At 47.8% G+C, this 19,407-nt stretch overlaps 1 protein-coding gene across 5 annotated transcripts in view; it reads left to right on the plus strand.

Moving 5' to 3' along the window:
• The first annotated feature begins 990 nt into the window (after nucleotides 1-990).
• LOC148837193 (guanine nucleotide-binding protein subunit beta-4) overlaps nucleotides 991-19,407 on the plus strand; it is a 36,654-nt gene continuing 18,237 nt past the window's right edge. The window contains exons 1-2 of one of the 5 annotated variants that reach the window (XM_088913582.1): nucleotides 991-1,119; nucleotides 18,881-19,005. The gene's annotated coding sequence lies outside the window, so the exon portion shown is untranslated. Of the gene's footprint in view, nucleotides 1,120-7,200; nucleotides 7,219-18,880; nucleotides 19,247-19,407 lie in introns of those variants that run through there. The other 4 variants (XM_088913586.1, XM_088913583.1, XM_088913584.1 and 1 more) reach the window with 4 other exon arrangements.

Consider the following 19,407-nt stretch of genomic DNA (forward strand, 5'->3'; position numbering starts at 1 on the left):
TGACCACAGCCTGGCCATAGAAACTGGACACAGGCAGACCTGGCTGCCCAGAGAGGACAGGCTCAGTGACCACAGCCTGGCCATAGAAACTGGACACAGGCAGACCTGGCTGCCCAGAGAGGACAGCCTCAGTGACCACAGCCTGGCCATAGAAACTGGACACAGGCAGACCTGGCTGCCCAGAGAGGACTGGCTCAGTGACCACAGCCTGGCCATAGAAACTGGACACAGGCAGACCTGGCTGTCCAGAGAGGACAGGCTGTGCTCCCACTGCCAGCGGGGAGAAATAGAGACAGAGGTGCACTTCCTACTGCACTGTGACAGATACTCTGGGATTAGAGAAACATTCTTCCCTTAATCTAATCCCAGATTTCCCAGACCTGCCAGAATCACAACAGGTCCCAATCCTACTGGGAGAGGGAGGAGGGAACTCAGTTGAACTGGCAGCCCAGTATGTCCCAGCCTGTCCCAGCCTGAGGAACAGCAAGCCTGTCTCCCAGTGATGCTCCATATGTTTGAATGTAAATGTCTTATGATGTGTATGTATTGTAAAGGTATGTAAATGTCTGTATATTTTATGTTAATTGTATATGCTTTGGCAACACCGAGTTATCCATTGGTTATGCCGATCAAGTTGTTGACGTGAACTGAATCTGCTACAGTCTGATCAGGAGTGGGGTCGACTCGGAGCAGCTGTGCCTGAAACGTCACTGGGATGCGAGAGGAAGAGGGCTGCTGCTTCTTTCCTGGGGGTCCGGGGGGGGGGACGTGTCGTTTGGTCTCCAGGCCTGGACTGCAGACGCGGACGCGTTTACAGACCCGTGACACTGTTGCCACTGCTGCCGTTTAGCGGGCAGTGATACATGTTGCAGAAAAGCGAGAAGGACTGCCCCTTTAAAGAACTGTGCCCCCCCCCCCCCTTCCTCCTCCTCCTCCCCCCCGCCCGGCCCCTCACCTCCGCCTTGCTGTGGATCTGCTCCACACCCACCCACACTCGGCACGGACACAGAACCGAAACTGCGCGCACGGCTCTGCACCAAGGCGCTTACTGGGAGTAACAGGAAGAAAGGGCGAGCGTCTGCCTGCTTCGGGATACAAGATACAAGACCACTGAATCATGTAAGTAAACCCCTCGGGTTCCGATGTATTTCACAGCCCCGTCGGTCGTCTGCGTGTCTCCTCGCTGCTGCCGTTATTTTGCGTGTCGCTCCACACGCCCCAGACAGGGCGAAGGGGAATCAGAGCCGTTCATTCGCCGCGGAGGGCGACGAGCGCCGATCCGCTCCGCGGTGAGGTTTATGGTGACACCCTGGGTTTCTAAAGCCTGCTGGTCGTGGCTTCCGTCTGCGCTGCGTGGATGTCGAGGCTGGCTCTGGGTGGCTCGTTTGTCGCTGTCGTGTAGCACACAACAAAATGGCTTAGTGACGGGCTGCTGTTCATCACAGCATAATTATTACTTTCTCTTACTGTCCCCCAAACGCCATTTGTTTGGGGTAACAACAGATTCCGTGCGCTTCATTTTCAGTGAGATTTGCAATGCAATGTTTATCTAAAAGGAAAAAACCCGCAAATGCAGATTATACGCCTAGTTGACTTGGCACTATTGGCTGCAAATGGCTAAAAAGTCAGCCATTTCTAAATGGTGATCGCCGCGGCCGCTGAACGCCCTGACGACGGGCCCGGCCCTGTAGGCAGAGGCTCGCCAGACGGACAGGCTGCGTTTCTCCAGCCGCTGCCGATGGAGGGCGAGAGAACTGCCCGGTTCTGTTGAGCCATCACCAGGAGCACAGCTGGATCACAAATTAAGGCGGCGGCTGAATAATTAAAGCCCTTAACCCCTGGAGTGAAAACCAGGAGATGTGTTTCCAGTCCAGCCAGGTTCTCCTGACCTACATCAGCTGGTCAGTGGCTCAACAGGAGCAATTTACCAGCCTCTCCCAGCTGCTGTGAAGAGACCTGCGCACCCTGCAGGCACATCAGAACCAGGACAGCCCAGCCCTGGTACAGAGCACAGGGAGGGGAGAGGAGAGACTCTGTTTCTATGTGACCGTGTTGTGTGGAAGATGCACACACAGGTCACTGCGGTGTTGTGTGTCTTTTCCTGTCAGCGTGGTGGGGTACCCCACCAAGCTCAGATCCACATGTTCCATCACATTAAGAAATTGCCGCCCCACACCCTTAGAGCCAAAGAATCAGATTGCCAGCACTTTCTTGACAGAAAGTGACAATTCTGAGCCCACCTGTTAGTGCAGTTTGGGTGCTTTGTCATTCCTGTGACAACGTTCCTAGGCTCAGACACTACATTTGGCTCATTAGTAATGCAAACTATTGCTGCAACATTTTCATGAATGACCTTTTTTCAGTGTAACAATATTACCGTTGAAGATATTTCTATTCCTAAATATGAAAAATAAAATAAAAGTACAAGTGTAGCAGTGTCTAATCTTGGACTATATGAAAATAACAAGTATGTCACTTAACCTACAGAAGATTTATTTTCGATATTTCTGTCTAGTATTCGTTTGTGTTGCCTCAGTTCGTTTTCTGTGAATATTTCTTACCCGCGAGGGTGTCTAAGGTTGGTCTTTCCTGAAATGCGGTTCAGGAACTGTAGTCAGGGCTGATGACGCAGGGGGTGTCAATGTGCTTGGATTTTCTCAGGGCAGGTCTGCCAGGACTCTCTGCCAACAGTTATTACAGGATTCATCTTTGACTTCCATCACATCTTGGGAGATAATTAAATTGGTCCAATTAACTAATTGATTGGTCCATTTAACAAAGAGAGAACCCGTGTGGAATGAAAGCCAGAAGACTGTAGCTCTCAAGGAGTTATTTCAGCTGACCTACGTGAAACAAGAAGACAAAATCTTATTTCTAGTGTCTCAGCTGTTCAGAACAATGGTGGCCAATGAGATCCACTGTTTTGTGATTCTCTTACTTAGTTAAAATTGTCACGGTTAAAATAGTAACTGTCTATAAATAATCTACTAACATGTTATCAATAATGTTGTAAGGGACTGGGAAAATATTGCGTACTTGTAGGATCAAAAGTATTGTAACAATTATATCTCATAGTTTCTAGCTGTGTTTTGGGGTGTTGTTCAGGCTGTGGTCAGGATTAGGGTCCTGTAGCTGATATGCAATCAGTGTACAACAGAGGTTGTTATCATCACATTTATTTATTTTACCATATTAATACATTATAAATGTATATGAAGAGCTTTTTGTAGGGGGCAGCCAGTTATTCCAATAGTGATTTTTTGAGGTGTGGAGGTTGACATTACTGACCAGATTGATCAGTATGAGAGATCAGGGAGTGATTCCTGATTGATCAGTATGAGAGAGAGAGATCAGGGAGTGATTCCTGATTGATCAGTATGAGAGAGGGAGATCAGGGAGTGATTCCTGATTGATCAGTATGAGAGAGAGATAAGGGAGTGATTCCTGACTGATTGATTGGTATGAGAGAGAGAGATTAGGGAGTGATTCCTGATTGATTGCTGATTGATCAGTATGAGATATGATTCCTGACTGTCTTGTCCACCAGAATGATTTCTGTACTTCATACTTCTGTACTCAGAGGTTTTTCTTAATCAGGAAATAATTATAAGATTGGCTTGCTGGGGTATTGGACTGGACTTGTCCTTGTCTGTTTTTAGTATTCATTTAATGCAAGATGAATTTGAACAATTAATTTCTTTAATGCGTTTTTTTGTTGTTGTTTTTCGGGTATGAAGATCTGCATGAATGGAAACTCCTGAGCTGTTGTCATAAATTTACACATTCAGAGACATGTCATATTTTTGTAAGCAACTCCACAAACATTTTTTGAAATCACACAATTCTAAGTCCTTCAGGCGAATACTCTTCCTCTGTGGCTGGAGATCTTTACCAGAAGTACCGGACTCCCAGCTACTGGCAGTGCTGTTGCGGACAGGAACCACACGCTCTGCACCTGGGCGCCACAGCGAGTCTGGTTACAATGGCGTGCTCTTGTGTGCTCTCCCCACTACAAACACAGCCTTATTGCTGTGCTGGGGTGACACTTCCCCAAGAGTCGACAATGACAGTGTGTCCATTGTGATCCAACAATGGCACCAAGGAAAGAAAGGGAACGATCAAGGAGTACAGAACAAAGACGGGCAGTGAACTCCATTACAGGCTGCAGCATCTTCAGGAGCTCACACACCCACCGCTGACAAAGGCCTTTGCTGAGTTTGCCAGAATCCGTATGGATATTTCCTCAGTGTGGGGACCCGTTTACAGACCTGTGTACAAGCCTTGCCTTCATTACTGTTGCAACAGTTTGTTTTTTTTAACGAGCTGGAAGTTTAAAGCATCATTAAGGCTATTGTGGAAGGGGTGGAAGATGAGGAGGGAGTGACTGTTCCTCCGATTTTAACATTTGAAATGAAAACTAATGAATGAATCACAACATTTAGCAATAATGCAGTGCTTTCAAAATACCTTCTGGTTATGTTCCACCATATTTCACTTGTAGCAACACATTCTGCCGTCGGGAATGTGCTTTGGTCCTGTGCGTGCTTCATGTGGTTGTCCATCCGGTCATGTCGGCAATGTAGGAAGGTGAACTGCGTCAAGAATATCTCAGGCTTAGATTTCTGATGGAGTGACACACCTGTACGACAGCTGTTGAAATTGAAAACAAGAAATCAGGGGCCACTCCTTCAGGAACAAAGGCCATATATTTGCTATTGCATTCTCTTTTTAATGAATCTTTGCCGAATGACTGCTTGATTGGTTGATAGGATGATTGACCACCATGACCGTCTTTCCTAAGTAATCGGTAAGGATGTCATGATGCGCTGAATATGGGAAAACAGTAACATAAAGGTGACAGATAAGAGAAGCCGTTTGGTTCATTCAGCTCTTTTGGCTGCTGGTAGCTGATCAGAGGATCTCATCCAGCACTTCTAGAAAGAAACAAGGGCATCAGCTTCAACAACAACAGGGCTGGATCGTTGGCTCCACGCTCCCACACCCGTTTGTGCACAGAGGTGCCCGATGTTCTCAGTTTTAAATGCACTTCCACACCGTTTCCCCTTGTGGTCTTTAGTCTGTGGTTCACTGTTGATTCTGAAGAATTTGATCGTGTTAACTTTGTTAAAGCTTTTGAAAAAGTTGAATACTTCAATTGTACAAAGAACTCCTGTACTCTTCTCTACTCATGATTAAGGGATTGTGTTCTCAATCAGCGTATAACATTACTTTAAGCCGGAGAAGGTACATTACACACTTCACTGTTCCTCTCTGTACTGTTTCCAGAGCAGAACACCGTGTTGTGTCTGTTGTGCTGCCCAACATTTAATGCAATATTCTAAGATATATCTGAATTTAAACTACTATCTCTTAATTCAAAATTTACACATTTAATTATACATCCAAACTTTCAGTTTGCATTAGAAATTGGTTACCCTCGTTGACTGTGATATGAAAATGATGTTTCAGCATAAAAACCTAAGTCTAAGCTTCTACAAGCTGAACGTTTCCATTATTATATTTCTTCTTTATGTTTCTGTTACCTGCTGGTAACAGTCTACACTTGTCTGGATTAAATGTCTTCCACCAGATGTTTGTTCAGTCTTGAATTTTGTCCTTTTTAATTTCTTTTTGCAGCTTCTGCAGTGTTAGCTTGTCTTTTATTTTGGTATCATCTGCAACTTTGACTAATTGACTAACTTTACTAGAGTCTAGACCACTAGTATAAATTACAAAGAGCAGGCGTCCTAATACAGACCCCTGGGGTACTCCACTAATTACATCACCCCACTTTGGGCATTTATCCTCATCAGTCCTCTCTGTTTTTTATCCATTAAACAGTTCTCAATCCAAAGACATTCATTACCCTGAAAATTCAGAATTAACCTTTTTTGAGAACATTATCTAAAGCCTTTCTGGCACACTGGTGTTGTTGCCTGGATTAAATTGAAATACATCTTCATCAAACATAAAAACATAAAACCCTTCTGGGGGAGTTATGGAAATAATGAATGTAAACAGGACACAGATAACAGGACATTTGTCTTTAATTTCTGTTACCCTGAAGTCTACCATAGTCTGTATGTGCATTTGAGTAACTAAAGCAAATAAAATCCAGGCACATGCCTGTATCTCTTTAGTCCACACTGGGCATTGTGCTTAACTACACCATTGTCAACCCTGTAGGAATTAAGGGTGATCTCAAGCCAAAAAGAAAGCTCTCAGTCTGCAAACAGACAGGTATGGTCTACAGCAGAGCACTGTACGGATTCTACAAACTTGTGGACTGTTAAAGTAAAAATGTCTAAAGCCTTAAGGATGCAGGTCATGAGGACAAAAGTCTAAATACCCCTGTGTTTTACTGCATTCAGCTAACACACAGCAGAACTGGTTTATTTAGTAAACGGAGAGCATGCTATCGTGTGCAAATCTGCAGCAGCACTTCCGAAAGGGCAGGCTATACGATTCGTCTCCGTAATGCACTGACGGGTTAAAATGAGGCTCTTTACGCTCAGCATTATCCATCGATGGCCAGCAGTCAGGCGAGCAGCTGCCCGGGGGGTTCTGCGAATCGTAATGGGGAGCCGGCAGATTAAAATGAGCCGGGCCGAGAGAACAAGGCGCATGATCTCTAGCCCGAGCTCGTCTGAACTCTTGGGTAATCTGTGGGGGGAAAAAGGGGTCGTGGGGGGGCAGGCAAGGGGGGAGACTCGTGTACTTTGAGTCACATTAGCGCTCTTCAAGTGGGGCCCTTCTGAATTATCCATTATGGATGACAGCTCTGCGCTGGGTGGTATTTCTCCTACCTACGTGACGTCAGTTGCCATTTGCGAGAGTTGCCCGGGCAACGACCAACCACCCCTGGAGATGCGTCTGGTAGATAAAACACGGATTTTTTTTTCCTTTTTAGGCTGTAACATATGCAGTATATATGTGTCTTTTATAACGAGTGCGTGTAATGAAACAGCAGTAGTCCTATTCCGCGTGCGTATATCAATAAGATGGGATAGCGCCGTTTAATTACAATTTTGCAGCACACTTCACACTGTCATGTCGTGTTTCTGCCCGTTTTCGCCTCGGTTTGTCAATGTTTTGTTTTGTTTTTTTGCGTACATGTGTACTGCAGTCTTGCCCTGTGTAATGTGTGCCTGCGGAGGATGTCCGTCGCAAATTCAGCGAATATGATGTCATTCTAGGACAGGCTCATGCTTGAAAAATGTAAGCACCAAAAAAAAAAAAGAAATCGCGTGTATAAATCATGTTTCGCGGGAGTAGGGGGTTACACGGGCATGTATCCGCTCCGATTGACTGCGACTTCTTTTCGGGGCATTAATGTGAGCTCCAGACGAGTCCCCGGCTCACGTCTTTCTCTCGCCCCTGGGCGCCTTGGTGATGTCAGACCTGGCATCTGCGCTTCTGCGCTTTCAAAGCAGGTTCAGCGCTACGACGCTCGCATGTAGGGCTATCTGTCAGGGAGCAGCACCAAGACGGCTGAGAAGGCACGCAGGCTACCTGCTTGGATCCGCAAGCCTATTTTTAGCCTCGACCGCATCTATTTTTAGAAACCAAGCTATTGATGTTCTATTCTTTCCCCCAGAGTGCTGAATTTCTCTCCTCCAACCCCCCCCCCCCCCCTTCTTCTTTTTCCCCTCAAGCTCTTGATAACAAAGCAGAATCTGGAGCTGAATCTTAACAGCAGACGACAAAGCTCATTATTTATTCTGCTCTTTTGAAAGAGCGGAGCCCAGAGAAACAAGAAATCGTACAACGCCCTGGTCCACGTTTTCCACGATGTGGTTTAAGACTGGCATCTCATCCGAGACCTGCTGTGCACGTTTCCCTGCGTGTTCAACACGGGCGGTTTCTGCCTGATTGATTGGATTACCGTTGCCGGGATTAACATTTTATAATACAATCTCATAAAAAAATAAAAACCCTCCGGAAGCTTTTGGGAAATAACAAATGGAAAGCCGTGTATACATTAAGGGGCATTCATTTAAGTGCATTCAAGTCACTCTGATGCAAATCAAATCCGAGAGCACCAGTGCATCTCGTCAGTCCGGGAGTGTTTTACAGAGGTCACTTAGCTGCTACATAACTACTCTGTCCAGACTCTAGGAGCCGAGACTGGTTTTGAGCCATTGGAGGAGAGCTGCCAGCCTGCGGGCAGAGAGCTTCAGAGCTGAGGAATCTGACCAGCGCTTCTGTGATCTTTGCTCTTTCCCGGTGGAGCAGGAAAGCTAAACCTTGCAGAGAACGAGCGGGACAGCCGAGTGCCTGCCGGAGCAGAGAAGGCGATTTTGAATTTTGAAAGTAATCTGAAACACAGCTCAATGCAGGTTCTGTTCGGGTGTATTTTTTGGGCGGACAAATATGATGCAGCGTGCGTCTTAGTTCTAAATTCCATTTCATGCATCAGGAAATAAAGAGCAGCAGAATGTGCATTGTAACTATTTGAAAATAGTAGGTGCACAGTTTGTGGCAAGAGTTCACCTCCTGAATTAGAACAACCGAATGTCTTTTTTTTTCTCTGTTGGCGTCACGGCTGCAGTCCCTGTGACCTCACACGGGGGCGACTGGGGCGGTGAAGGCCCCTCCTCCCGCTCGCCGTCGAACCACTCGTGTGTCCAGACGTCACAGTCAGCACCGCCCCCCTACCTGCAGGGTCAACGCTGATTGGGGAAGGGGCACGTCCCTCACCCACCACATGACATATCGCCGCATTTCCGGCCACACGGGGCGCTGTGTCGCCGAGAGCCCTGGTAGTCACACACGTATTGTAGCTGGTCTTGTGTAGTTGCTCACAGTCGGGGCCCAGGCTTGAACCCACAACTGCAGAGAGCAGCCTGTGACAAAAGACAGATTAGAGTAATAAAACGAGCCGAAAAAAGAAACCGATTTTTAAGAAGGCAGAAGCCCCAAAGCCATGGAGTCCCTGAAGGTATTATTAACTCATTTTTAAAGACCAAATCCGTGAACGAGTGGTATTTTAATTTTTAATTTTGTCTTTAGTCGGGTCTGACCATCAGACTCTGACTGGCAGGTTTTTTTTTGCCGTTGCCAAGGTTACATTTTGCAGTGGATTCTTATTTGAGTGTTATGCTGGAAAGGGTGGGCCGCTCTGGAGGGTCTGGCGAGGATGAAGCTACTACAGGGCCTAATGCGGCTCCATACACTGTGTTGGCTTGATAGTAGCTCAAAGTTAACAGTCAATCAACAGCATGTTGTCCTTCTTTGCACACAAAGTACCTTCGTCTTGGCAGCATAAACCTCGCTTAAGGAAGAACAACCTGAAGATGATGCATTCAGACATGCCTAATGTTGGTGGAAGCTACTTTTATGATTTCCAGGATGTGGTGTTACCGTCATTTTGAAGATGGTAAGCGTGCAATAGAAAAACTGACAGGGAACAAACCGTAAAATATCTCGGCACACCCACCAGCGCTGTAACGGGAATATCCAGCATTAAACAGACCAGAGAGCATGACCCCTTCCAGGAGGGGTCACAGGTCCATCGCAGGGACCCCCCGGCCACACTTAGACAGCTGGGAGGACTGGAGCCACTGGCTTAAACAACTCATTCTAGGGTTACAGCAGCAGTGTCTGCAGCAGGGACTCGAACCCACAGCCTGTTAGTTTTGGGACCAAAGGCTCACGCACTATGCTATGGCTCACTCCCCATATGATATGTATGCATAGATGTGATTATTGCAGCTTTTTTTACTTGCAACTATTGCATTACGTGATGCATCTCACGTCTGTAGAGTGCCGCTTCAGGCTGTGGCCTGAAATCTGGATACAGCTGGTTCTAGGCACAGAGAAATGTCATTCGACATGTTCATGAGCATCTGACTGTCTCAGTCTTTAGCAGCGTGAAGTCATTCATAGGCACAGAAAAACGTTTCCTCTCGTTGCCTCTTCTGTTGAAAGAGGCCTCTGCTGGAAGTCGAGCTGGGCTCTGTTTTGTAGAGCAGTGGAGTTAAGGAAAACGGCTTCAGAAGAGGCAAAGCTTTGAAAAGGGATTATAGACGAGTAAACGATCGTTTCAGAATGAAATATCTGGCTAAACGGTTTTTTGGCCTGTATTTGATGCCCTTCCTGTCTTTGTCAAGGACAGCCTCAGACGCGCGGTGTTAAACCGCAGACGAGCGTCACTGCGGCGGCTCACAACTGTGATCCCAGTTATATTTTATTCATTTAATTGCATTTACGTGGCGCTTCTTATCCCAGAGGATGCTGAAGCGGCGCTTCACACATCGGAGGGGATGCACTTCGCCCGGCACTCAGGCGCGGCCCGTGTGGGAGTGTGGGAGCTGCCGCCCTCGTGGGCGTGTCTGCGGGGCTCTGAGAGTCCGACGGGCCTGAGGAATAGACGCAGCAGAGTGAGAGAAGCATTTTGCAGAGATGTGTAAGACCTGTCCTCTTACTCCTGGAGTCGCATGTCTGCTGTCTTTCCATGAAAGAAAACCACATCCATGTGACAGTGCACGCCTCAGGTTCTGGCTCGAGAGCAGTGGACTCTCCTGGCCCAGGCCGGACTCCCCGGTACTGGGAACCTCTGGATTGAACTGTAAAGGAATAATAAGGACCATCGGAGAATCTTAAATGAGACAGTTTCTGTGTTTTCGTTTTGGAACAGAGTATCAATATGCTGAGTCTCTTCAGAGTCAACAGTGAGACACAAGAGGGAGTGGATTTACAGCACAGACGCACAGAGGAGGTGTGCATTTCCACAGAGAGTTGTAGGAGTCTGGAACAAACCTTCCAGCCACATTGTTGAAGCCGTTACAGTGGCTTCGTGCACGAAGCAGCTGGATGAGTTCCTCAACCCAACTCACTACTCACAACCAGGGGGCCTGATGGCCTCCTTTCAATCTGAGCAGCAGGTCATCTTGTAACGTCTTGTGGATGCGCATTCCTAAACCAATTAAGTATTAATTGATTAAATAATTGAATTGAATTAACCTCTGTTGCCCCTAAGGGAACTTGTCTTGCACATCAAGAGTTCATAAATGTACAACATATACGACTATAGGTCAATACACAATACAGAGACACAGAACAATATTGAGCAGCAAACCAATTCCCTCTTGTGTGGCCATTTACAAGCTGTCTAGAGGCCAGGTAGTGGGGCGGAGCGGTGGCTCTGTGGCTCAGGATCTGCGCCTGTGGCTTGAAGGTTGCCGGTTCAAATCCATCCGGTAGAGGAATCCTACTCTGTTGGGCCCCTGAGCAAGGCCCTTAACACCAACTGCTCCAGGGGTGGTGTACAATGGTTGACCCTGCGCTCTGACCCCCAGCTTCTCTCCCTGTCTGTGTGTCTCATGGAGAGCAAGCTGGGGTCTGCGCAAAGATGAATTCCTAATGCAAGAAATTGTATAGGGCTGATAAAGCAACATTATTATTATTTTTATTATTATTATTAACATTATTATTAGTGGCCTCTAGTGGCAGGTCAGCTGTAATTACAACCTGTTTAAGGGGAGCTGCCACACCTCTATGTTAATGGTAGTCTGAATGAGTTAAAAAATAACTTTATTACTGAGAAAAGTGTAGAGGAGCATCTAGAGGGGAAGCTCTGGTGGCAGCTGTGATAAGTGTCCCAGCTGAGCCCTCATACTGCTCTCTGGAAACCAGACATTTTTAAATATCACACGTCTAATCTGCACTGTGGCACAGGAGGCTTCATACATTCTCTCATTGACGTCACTGGGCTTTTAGGAAAGAGACTTTGTTATTCCATCACGTGGGCAGTTTGAAAGAGGCTTCCCGATATAGCTCCCTGCTTTCTCAGGAGGGTCACCGCGAGGGGTCTGCCTGTGAGCTGCGGCTCAGGCCGAAGGCGGCCTCTTTTATCTCGGGAGCAGGGCATGTGGCTAGCGCATCAGGGGGACTGGCAGACTTCAGCACTCCAGTGATGCGAAGCCAGGCTGTGCGGTCGGGAGCATTAACCCAGGTAGCTCACAAGAAGAAAACACACATTTCCAAAGGAAGTCCCAATGGTAGGGGCTCAGGCTACATTTGGAAAACGGCCCCGAGGACTCAAATACATCATTTTACATACTATTTCCCTTCAGGATCAATAAAGTCTTATCTATCTATCTATCTATAACGTCCCCTGGGTTACCTGTCAGGTGGAAAGGCAACATCCTGCAACGTCAGAAGAAATTCTTGTCAAGCAGCTCTTCCTGCTGGCACGAGCACACAGACGTCTTTCACACTGCCCCGCCAGACCATGCATTTCAAAGTGTCGCATCCTTGCAGACAAGATTCTGCCTTTGTCAGTTTCATACTGCTAGCACACGCCCTCAGACTGAGTTTGCTCCCCTTTCCTGAGGCTAGAGTTGGTGACGGCAGCTCAGCTTTCTGTTGTGAAGCTGTGAAAGTAGCCAGCAGCTACTGCCTTGCACAATATCAAGCTTTTTGGGGAGGCTTTGTTATGTTAAATTTGGCAGTCATGCCCTCCTGTAGCTCTTGCATTGCTCAGACAAGCAGACAAAACCAACTCTTAACTACTTGAGTAGAAGCAGGAAAAATAAACACATCTTTTCATTGATTATGTATTGTCAATCAAGTTTCATTGACAATTGCTGAGTACTCTATGTAACTGATTACAGGTAGAAGCAATGATGGAATGAAATACAGAATTAAAACTTCCAGTAAAAACCTCTTCCTCCAGTTATTTGCCTATTCAAATTATTAACTCTGTTGTATTTTCCCAGCATTTTTGTGGCTTAATTGAGGATTTGTGTGTGAACCTTAAGACTTTGCTATTTCCATACAGTACATGAACTTTCTTGTTCTTTCACACTCTGGGGCATACAGCCCTGTAGTTCAGCAATGATTAATTTTCCTGAAAGTCTAGATAAGCGGCACTGAGAGTTACAGTAGCAAGCAAACATTTGCTCATTTGGCATGTTCCTTTGTCCAGTGCAGGTAGCAGTTAAAAAGCTGCTTTACCTTGTGTAGGGCAGTAACACTCAGGTAGCTGTGAAAAAAGATTCACACGAATCTGACATTTTCTAGTAAACAGCAGAAATCACAACACAAAATATATTTCTTATTTTACACAGGCCTCACGCTTTCAGCTAAATAGGGCTCCGCGTGTGAAAAACGCACACTTTTGGTGAGAGTTAGGCCAGTGCTTTGTTCCTTGTGCAGTATTTCTGTTGTCTTCAAGGTCATCTTTACAGCTTCAGTGTACTGTGTGTAGAAAACCCGAAACAGAGAATGCTGTTTGAGCCCTGAGTGAACCGCTAATCCCTTTCCAGTGCCTGTCGCTGAACCTGTAAATACTGCTCCTGTGTCTTAACTAGTGACCCACGGTACAAGCAGCCTGATGTGATGGCCTGCCGCTCAGGTTGGGGTTTATGTGTCAGGGAGCTCTCTGGTTCTGTCTCCCCAAAAGATAGACAGACCATCTGTCTGCCTTCCACTGAAAGTAATGAAAACCATTTGTCCTTTAAGCTTTTAATTTCTGCTTCTGAAGGCTGCAAAAAAGCATATAGTCACAAGCACTTTCATGTAGCTTTAACGATCACCTGAATGTCCCATTGAAGACATGCAAAGGCTCGCCTTGATCCAGATAGTACTACTGGATTTCAGTGTTCAAATCTCGGTAGAAATAAAAATAAGCAAACTTGTTCTGCTGGAAGGTATGCTGTTATAAGACTCGAAATCTGATTTGAGCACTAACCTGTTTTTGATAACTGCGGGGTGTTTAACTGTGACATTTTCATTGACGTCTCAACCCTCGTTTAGAAGATGTAATTTGCTCTGATTGGATGCTTTGCCTTGTACATTCCTTAGAAGCATGCAACTCTCGTCACTAGACGAGAGCCGAGTTCCACTTCTCCATTCCTTCAAATCACCTTCCTTTGCTGGGAGCTGTTGGAGAAATATTGCCGTTTCTCCCCTGAAATAAGCACTGTCACCACCAAGTGCTAACATTGCACACCAGCACAGCGGCTCTGTGGCAGACTTGATTAACGGCAGCGATTTGCTAAGTACAGGCCCATTCGTAACATGACTTTCAGCTGTTTACATCACTTCTTGCATCCAGAGGATAAAACTGCAAGACACGCAGTTCAACATGATGGGGGCGGGGGGGCGGGGTCCCTCCCTGACGAGATCACAGGACGCTGAGTCCAGAGGTCCTAGCTCAAAAACTGTAGGCCGTGTGAAAGATTACTACTGCAAAAGAGCATTCATTGTGAACAGCAGACGAGCCACTGCTTCAGCTGGCCAGCTCTCTAGCTTTTACTTGGTCTGACTTAGAGGCGTTCAGCAATAATCCCCGAGATGGCAACTTCAACCCCCCCCCCCCAGCTCCTCAGCCACCAGTGGTCCTCTCGTACCTCCCTCTGGTGGCTCTTCTGTCTCTTCCTGTTTAAATCCTCAGAAATGTAGGACTGGGGAGGCTACCAGCCACCTTGCTCGCATTTATTCAACAACTCTGACAAGAAACAGAACACTTGCACAACTTGTCAAGCAATCCAAAGACACATTGAGTAAGTAACAGTCTGACACATTTCTAGCTACAGTTTTTTTCATAATGTATCCTGTTGTGAATAAGAGTCCCCAACCTATTGCACAAAATAGTCTTTTTTTTTTTTTACTGTGGCAGGACTGCTGAACCTGTGCTGCTTTCAGTCTGCTTCATTTCTGCGTTTTGTGATGACCAGCTGCTCAGCTCTTTAGCAGACAATTAGCCGGCTCAGTCTTGCCATGAAGGAGCTTGTCGTATTGAAGTACTGCAGAGCATCTGTGGGTGGGGTGCAGCCCTGATCTGTAGCCTTCTGAGCACACAGCTATCCTAGACGGCACCATGACAGGCACTAAGAAAAACCATCTGGAAACTTTTTTCAAGGCAAAAGTAACATTACTAACCACAAACGCAGATGCGATTAAGATCCCTACAAGATCGTTGTTGTTATTATTATTATTATTATTATTATTATTATTATTATTATTATTATTATTATTATTATTATTTATTGTTCCATTTGAAGTGTGCATTGTGGACATTGGCAAAGGTTAACAGCAGCCACAAGCATCTTCCAAATTAAATTTGCATCCCATCTGATCCCCATCCTGAAAAACAAAACATGGGAGGCTCCTGCCCCTTTCATCATTGATCAGAGCTCTTGCAGAGATGAGGGGAAGTCATCCCCACTGTTCACTTTTATTGGTGGCATTAACAATTCATGAGTTCCTAATGGAAAAAACAAAATTCCTATTTTTAATTACTTAATCCTTTTATAAAGAAGAGGGGGACCAAATGCATCAGCTGTCTCCTCCTGCTGTCACGTACAAGACCCCGGCTCAAATTAAGGTTATTCTACACCCAAGGTGCAAGAGGGGTAAATATTCTTTGAATCTCTGTGCTGCTCATCTTAAAGGAACAGATCGGTTCAGGGAAAAGCACAACTTAAAAGATATTGAAACAAGGAAAGGAGATCTTTCGCAGTATATTCAGTGAAGCCGGAAGAGCCAGAAGTTGAATGTTAACACGTTTATTAATTAAAAGCTTACGCTAAAAAAAACACGTTTAGATAAATATTTGTTTTGATTTTGAAGTGAGGGTTTCTGAGCAAAAGGCAAGAGGGCGGAGGAAGGGAAGGGTGTTAAGGTTTCTCTTTCTGTTTTTACGGAGAAGCGGGCTGAAACCTGTTGTGTTTTGAATGTAGATCATTGAGTTGTTAGGATAGGAACCAGAAATATTTAGTGCTCTTCTGCCTGAGCAGGAAATCCAGGCTGTTTTTATTTTGGTCATATTTTCCACATTATGAAATCCCAGGAGGGAAATGGAATGATGTTCTGATTGGAGCTTTGAAGTAACTAACCTGATTGCACTTGAATTTCAGACAAATTGGTCTTTGAAAAAGCAAACAGAATGTTACAGAAGTGATAGGTGGGATTATCCAGTCAGAGCTCCAATGACCTTGTACGAGCAGAAGGGCAGAATTGACGCTGGGCTGGGACTAGGCTGCCAGAGCGCTTCATGTACTGTAAGGTTTCGCAGAGTGCTGCAAGAGTTTGGCGAATTCAGTGCCCATTAGCCATCTGCAGAAATGGTCTGGACACTTACAGCAACTCACCCAGTCTTCCAGCGCCGCTCTCCGAGCCCAGGCAATAAACCATCCTGAAAAGGCCTCAGCAGCACGTCAGTGCCGTGTGCTGTGAAGGATGAACTTTGAAGGTGTTTTCATGAATGTTTTAATCCCCCAGCTTGGTGGCTGTCTGTGTTTTGGTGGGCGCAGGGCATTTTTTATGCATGAACCCCAGCGCCGCTCCCCACACCCCCCCATCCCCACGGTTCGGGCTGGAGGAATGGTGCTAATTAGCGTTACCTCTCTTCCTGTCGACAGCTGCAGCGCTCTGGGGGGCCGGTTATCCGTGTGACACGAAGACGGGCCGCGCTGACGTCGCTCCCCCCACGGGGGCGCCCTTCAGGCAGCCACACAGCGTGGAAAGAGCGAATAGTGCGCGTCAGCCGCTGACTGCGTGTGGCACTCCAGAGCAGCCACTCTTGACGGCCAGAGATGGTTTCCCTGGCTGTGATCCACGCTGTGGCTGCTAAAGCAGATAGGCAAGAAAGGCAGTAAACATTTAAGAAAATAAGGCTTGGTCAACAACTCTTCTCTTGAGTGCCTTGGCCTGCCAGAGAGGGAACTTGGGAAGCATCTTGTAGGTGGAAGAATACATGAAAAACGATTGATTCAAAAACTTTGACTGAATTCCCCAGCTAAGTAATGTGTACAGTACAGACTGGCAGACCGGAGACGGTGACGTGCTCCCGGCCTGTTCTGTGGCGAACAGCTGTGTTGAGGCAGCAGTCCTCTGCCCTGTGCCTGGGGGAGCGCTGTCTCTTCTGAATCTTTGCTCCGGCTGAGCTCTTAATCGCAGACGCGTAGGTGTCAGTTTTCTAAATGCGGCGTATTTGTCGATTTGCTTTCAACTCTTGAAAGGTCAGGTGGGATTTGTAATTGCTATCAAGCCGGTACCGATGCCTTGGGCTTTAGAACGGTCCTTCTTCTTCAACGGTTTGTTGACTGAAGTGTAACCAACTGGACCTCTGCAGAAGGAAGAGAGCTGCTTGTTGGCGTGTCTGGTGCAGTGTCCCTCCCACCTGTGTCTGTTCCTCAGCAACTGGTCCGAAACCACGGTCATCAGGCAGGGAAGTGGCTGTGTACGGTTTCCTTGAAATCACTCGAAACTGACCGAAGAAACTTTGAATGAAAGTCTGAACATGCAAGTGGATCAGCTTGGTCATCGACGAACAGTGGAGGCGTAGAGCTCAACCTTAAACCAGCAGGCTCCGTGCTCCTCCGGGACAGGGCTGGGAACCACAGGAGAGTGGAACATGAAGGGCTGACACAGTGGAGCCTGTGTGCCCAACAGCGGACGGGGTTGAGCTGCAGTTTTCTGGCGATTGAGCTGGTTTTCAGTCTCTCCACTCCAGTCGCACGGACCGGCCCCTCCCCTCCCCCCTGAGTTATTATCCGGAGGCTGTGACTGGTTTTGTTTGAATCCAGGGGCTGCTCTGCGGTGGTGCACGGGTTCTGGACCCAGCAGTACCTGGTGCAGGCGTGAGAGACGGAGCACAGCCTTATAGCTTTGGAAGGAGTGACGCCAAACCCATTCTTCTTAGAAGAGCACGTCTCAACCATATGATAATGGCTCTACAGTTTTAGGTCTCACCTAACATGTAACAGCAGCCATGATGCAGTAGTTCTGTTTTGTAGAGGATTATTTTTTGTGTAGGTAGCAGATTCGTTTTTTTTTTAATTCATTTCTCTCCCAACCAGCACACAGCACAAATGACATCATATATGATAAACGCATATGACGAATTATAACAAATGGCAACCGTGCATATGATCAATTATTATATCGTCCCCACAGGTGTTCCATGAACAGCCAGCCCCCGGAGCAAAAAAATAAATACATTTAAATAATAAGACACGTGCGTCAAAACAGCGCGACTCGGTAAAATAAATCTTTTTTCATTTTATTGTATTTTGTCCGGAACAGCGTTTCAGCCTACGCAGGAAAGGGTAGTTTTTTTTTTCCTTTTCTTAATGCCACACCATTAAAATTAAAATTGGGCAATATTCTAGGAAAGCTGGTGAGAGGGAGAGAGAGCCCGAGAGCTACGCTTCTCTCTCCCTCCTCCTCCTCCTCCCCATCACTGCGGGCTGTTCCACTGCCACGGCGGGGAGCAGTCCTGCTACCACACCGCGCCAGGCTGCGGCAGGACCAGGCCGGGGAGTAGACTGGACTCCCGGCCGCTGCCGGGGAGGGGGGGGTGCGCTCGGCCCCCCCTCCCTCCTCCTTGGAAAACCCACCCGATTTCCTGTTTTCGCCGTCTCAGGCTCCCGTGCTGCTGCTGCTGCTGCAGGCGGCCGCCGGACTGTGCCATTAGCGAGGAAACTGGGGGGGGGGGGGGTGCGGGCGGCGCTCGCACAACCTACTCCGGTTTGCGGGGTGGGAGGGGGGCGCGCATCTGCCCCGCAGTGCCCCCCCCCCCCAGAGCAGCCCAGGGCGAGTGTGTGCGTGTGTGTCGAAGACTGACAGGCGGGGAAGAGGGAGTTTTGATTTGGTCCCCGCCCGGGCTCCCCCCTCCCCGCGTGTGCGCCGCGGCCGTGCGCCCTGCGCCTGCCTGGGTGTGGCGAGCAGACGCGGTGCGGCTGGCCCTTTAAATCCGCGCTCGCCCGTATCGATAACTGGGGGGAAAAACTGCACCGTATTCTAATTAGCAGGGAGGTGGAGGGAACGAACGAGCAAACGAGACAAAACAAAACAAAACAAAGTCTCAGAAGCGTCTTGTTCTTTTTCTTTTTTTTTTAAAAAAAAATTATAAATCCCCCCTTTGCAGCAGCAGCAGCGGCGGCGGCGGCGGCGGCGGCCATGTGTGGGATCTGATCGGAGGCGCACCGGTGGAGAAGGAGATCGCCGAGACTCGCCCCTCCTCCCCCCCCCCTCCCCCGGAGCCCAGCGCAGGTAAATAACCCGGCCGCGGGCGGGGGGGGAGGAGGTAGGAACTGCTCGCTCGTCCCCGTGTTCTCCGGTACCGAGAGCGGCCCGGCCCGGCCCGGAGGGGCAGGGCTGGTGTCTTCGCCGCCGCCGCTCGCTTCCCTTCCCTCTCCGTGCGGCTCCGGGAGGTGTCCTTAGTCGGGGTTGGTCGCGGCGCTGTTTCCCGGGGAAAAAGCGACGGTCTGGGCAGCGAAACGAGCGCCAGGAGGTGGATTTTTTTTTTAAACCCTTTTTTCCTTCTATATCTCGGTGGAGGGGCGGCGGGGGAGCGCGGAGCCCCCCCGGGGCGCAGACCGAGCTGCGCGGCCCGGGCTCGGGTGAGGCGGGGCCGCCTGGGCCGGGGCCGAGGCTCCGGGACGGGGAGCCGAG

The sequence above is a fragment of the Atractosteus spatula genome, chromosome 4, assembly GCF_055471065.1.
Source record: "Atractosteus spatula isolate fAtrSpa1 chromosome 4, fAtrSpa1.hap1, whole genome shotgun sequence".
In the NCBI taxonomy this organism is placed as follows: domain Eukaryota; kingdom Metazoa; phylum Chordata; class Actinopteri; order Semionotiformes; family Lepisosteidae; genus Atractosteus; species Atractosteus spatula.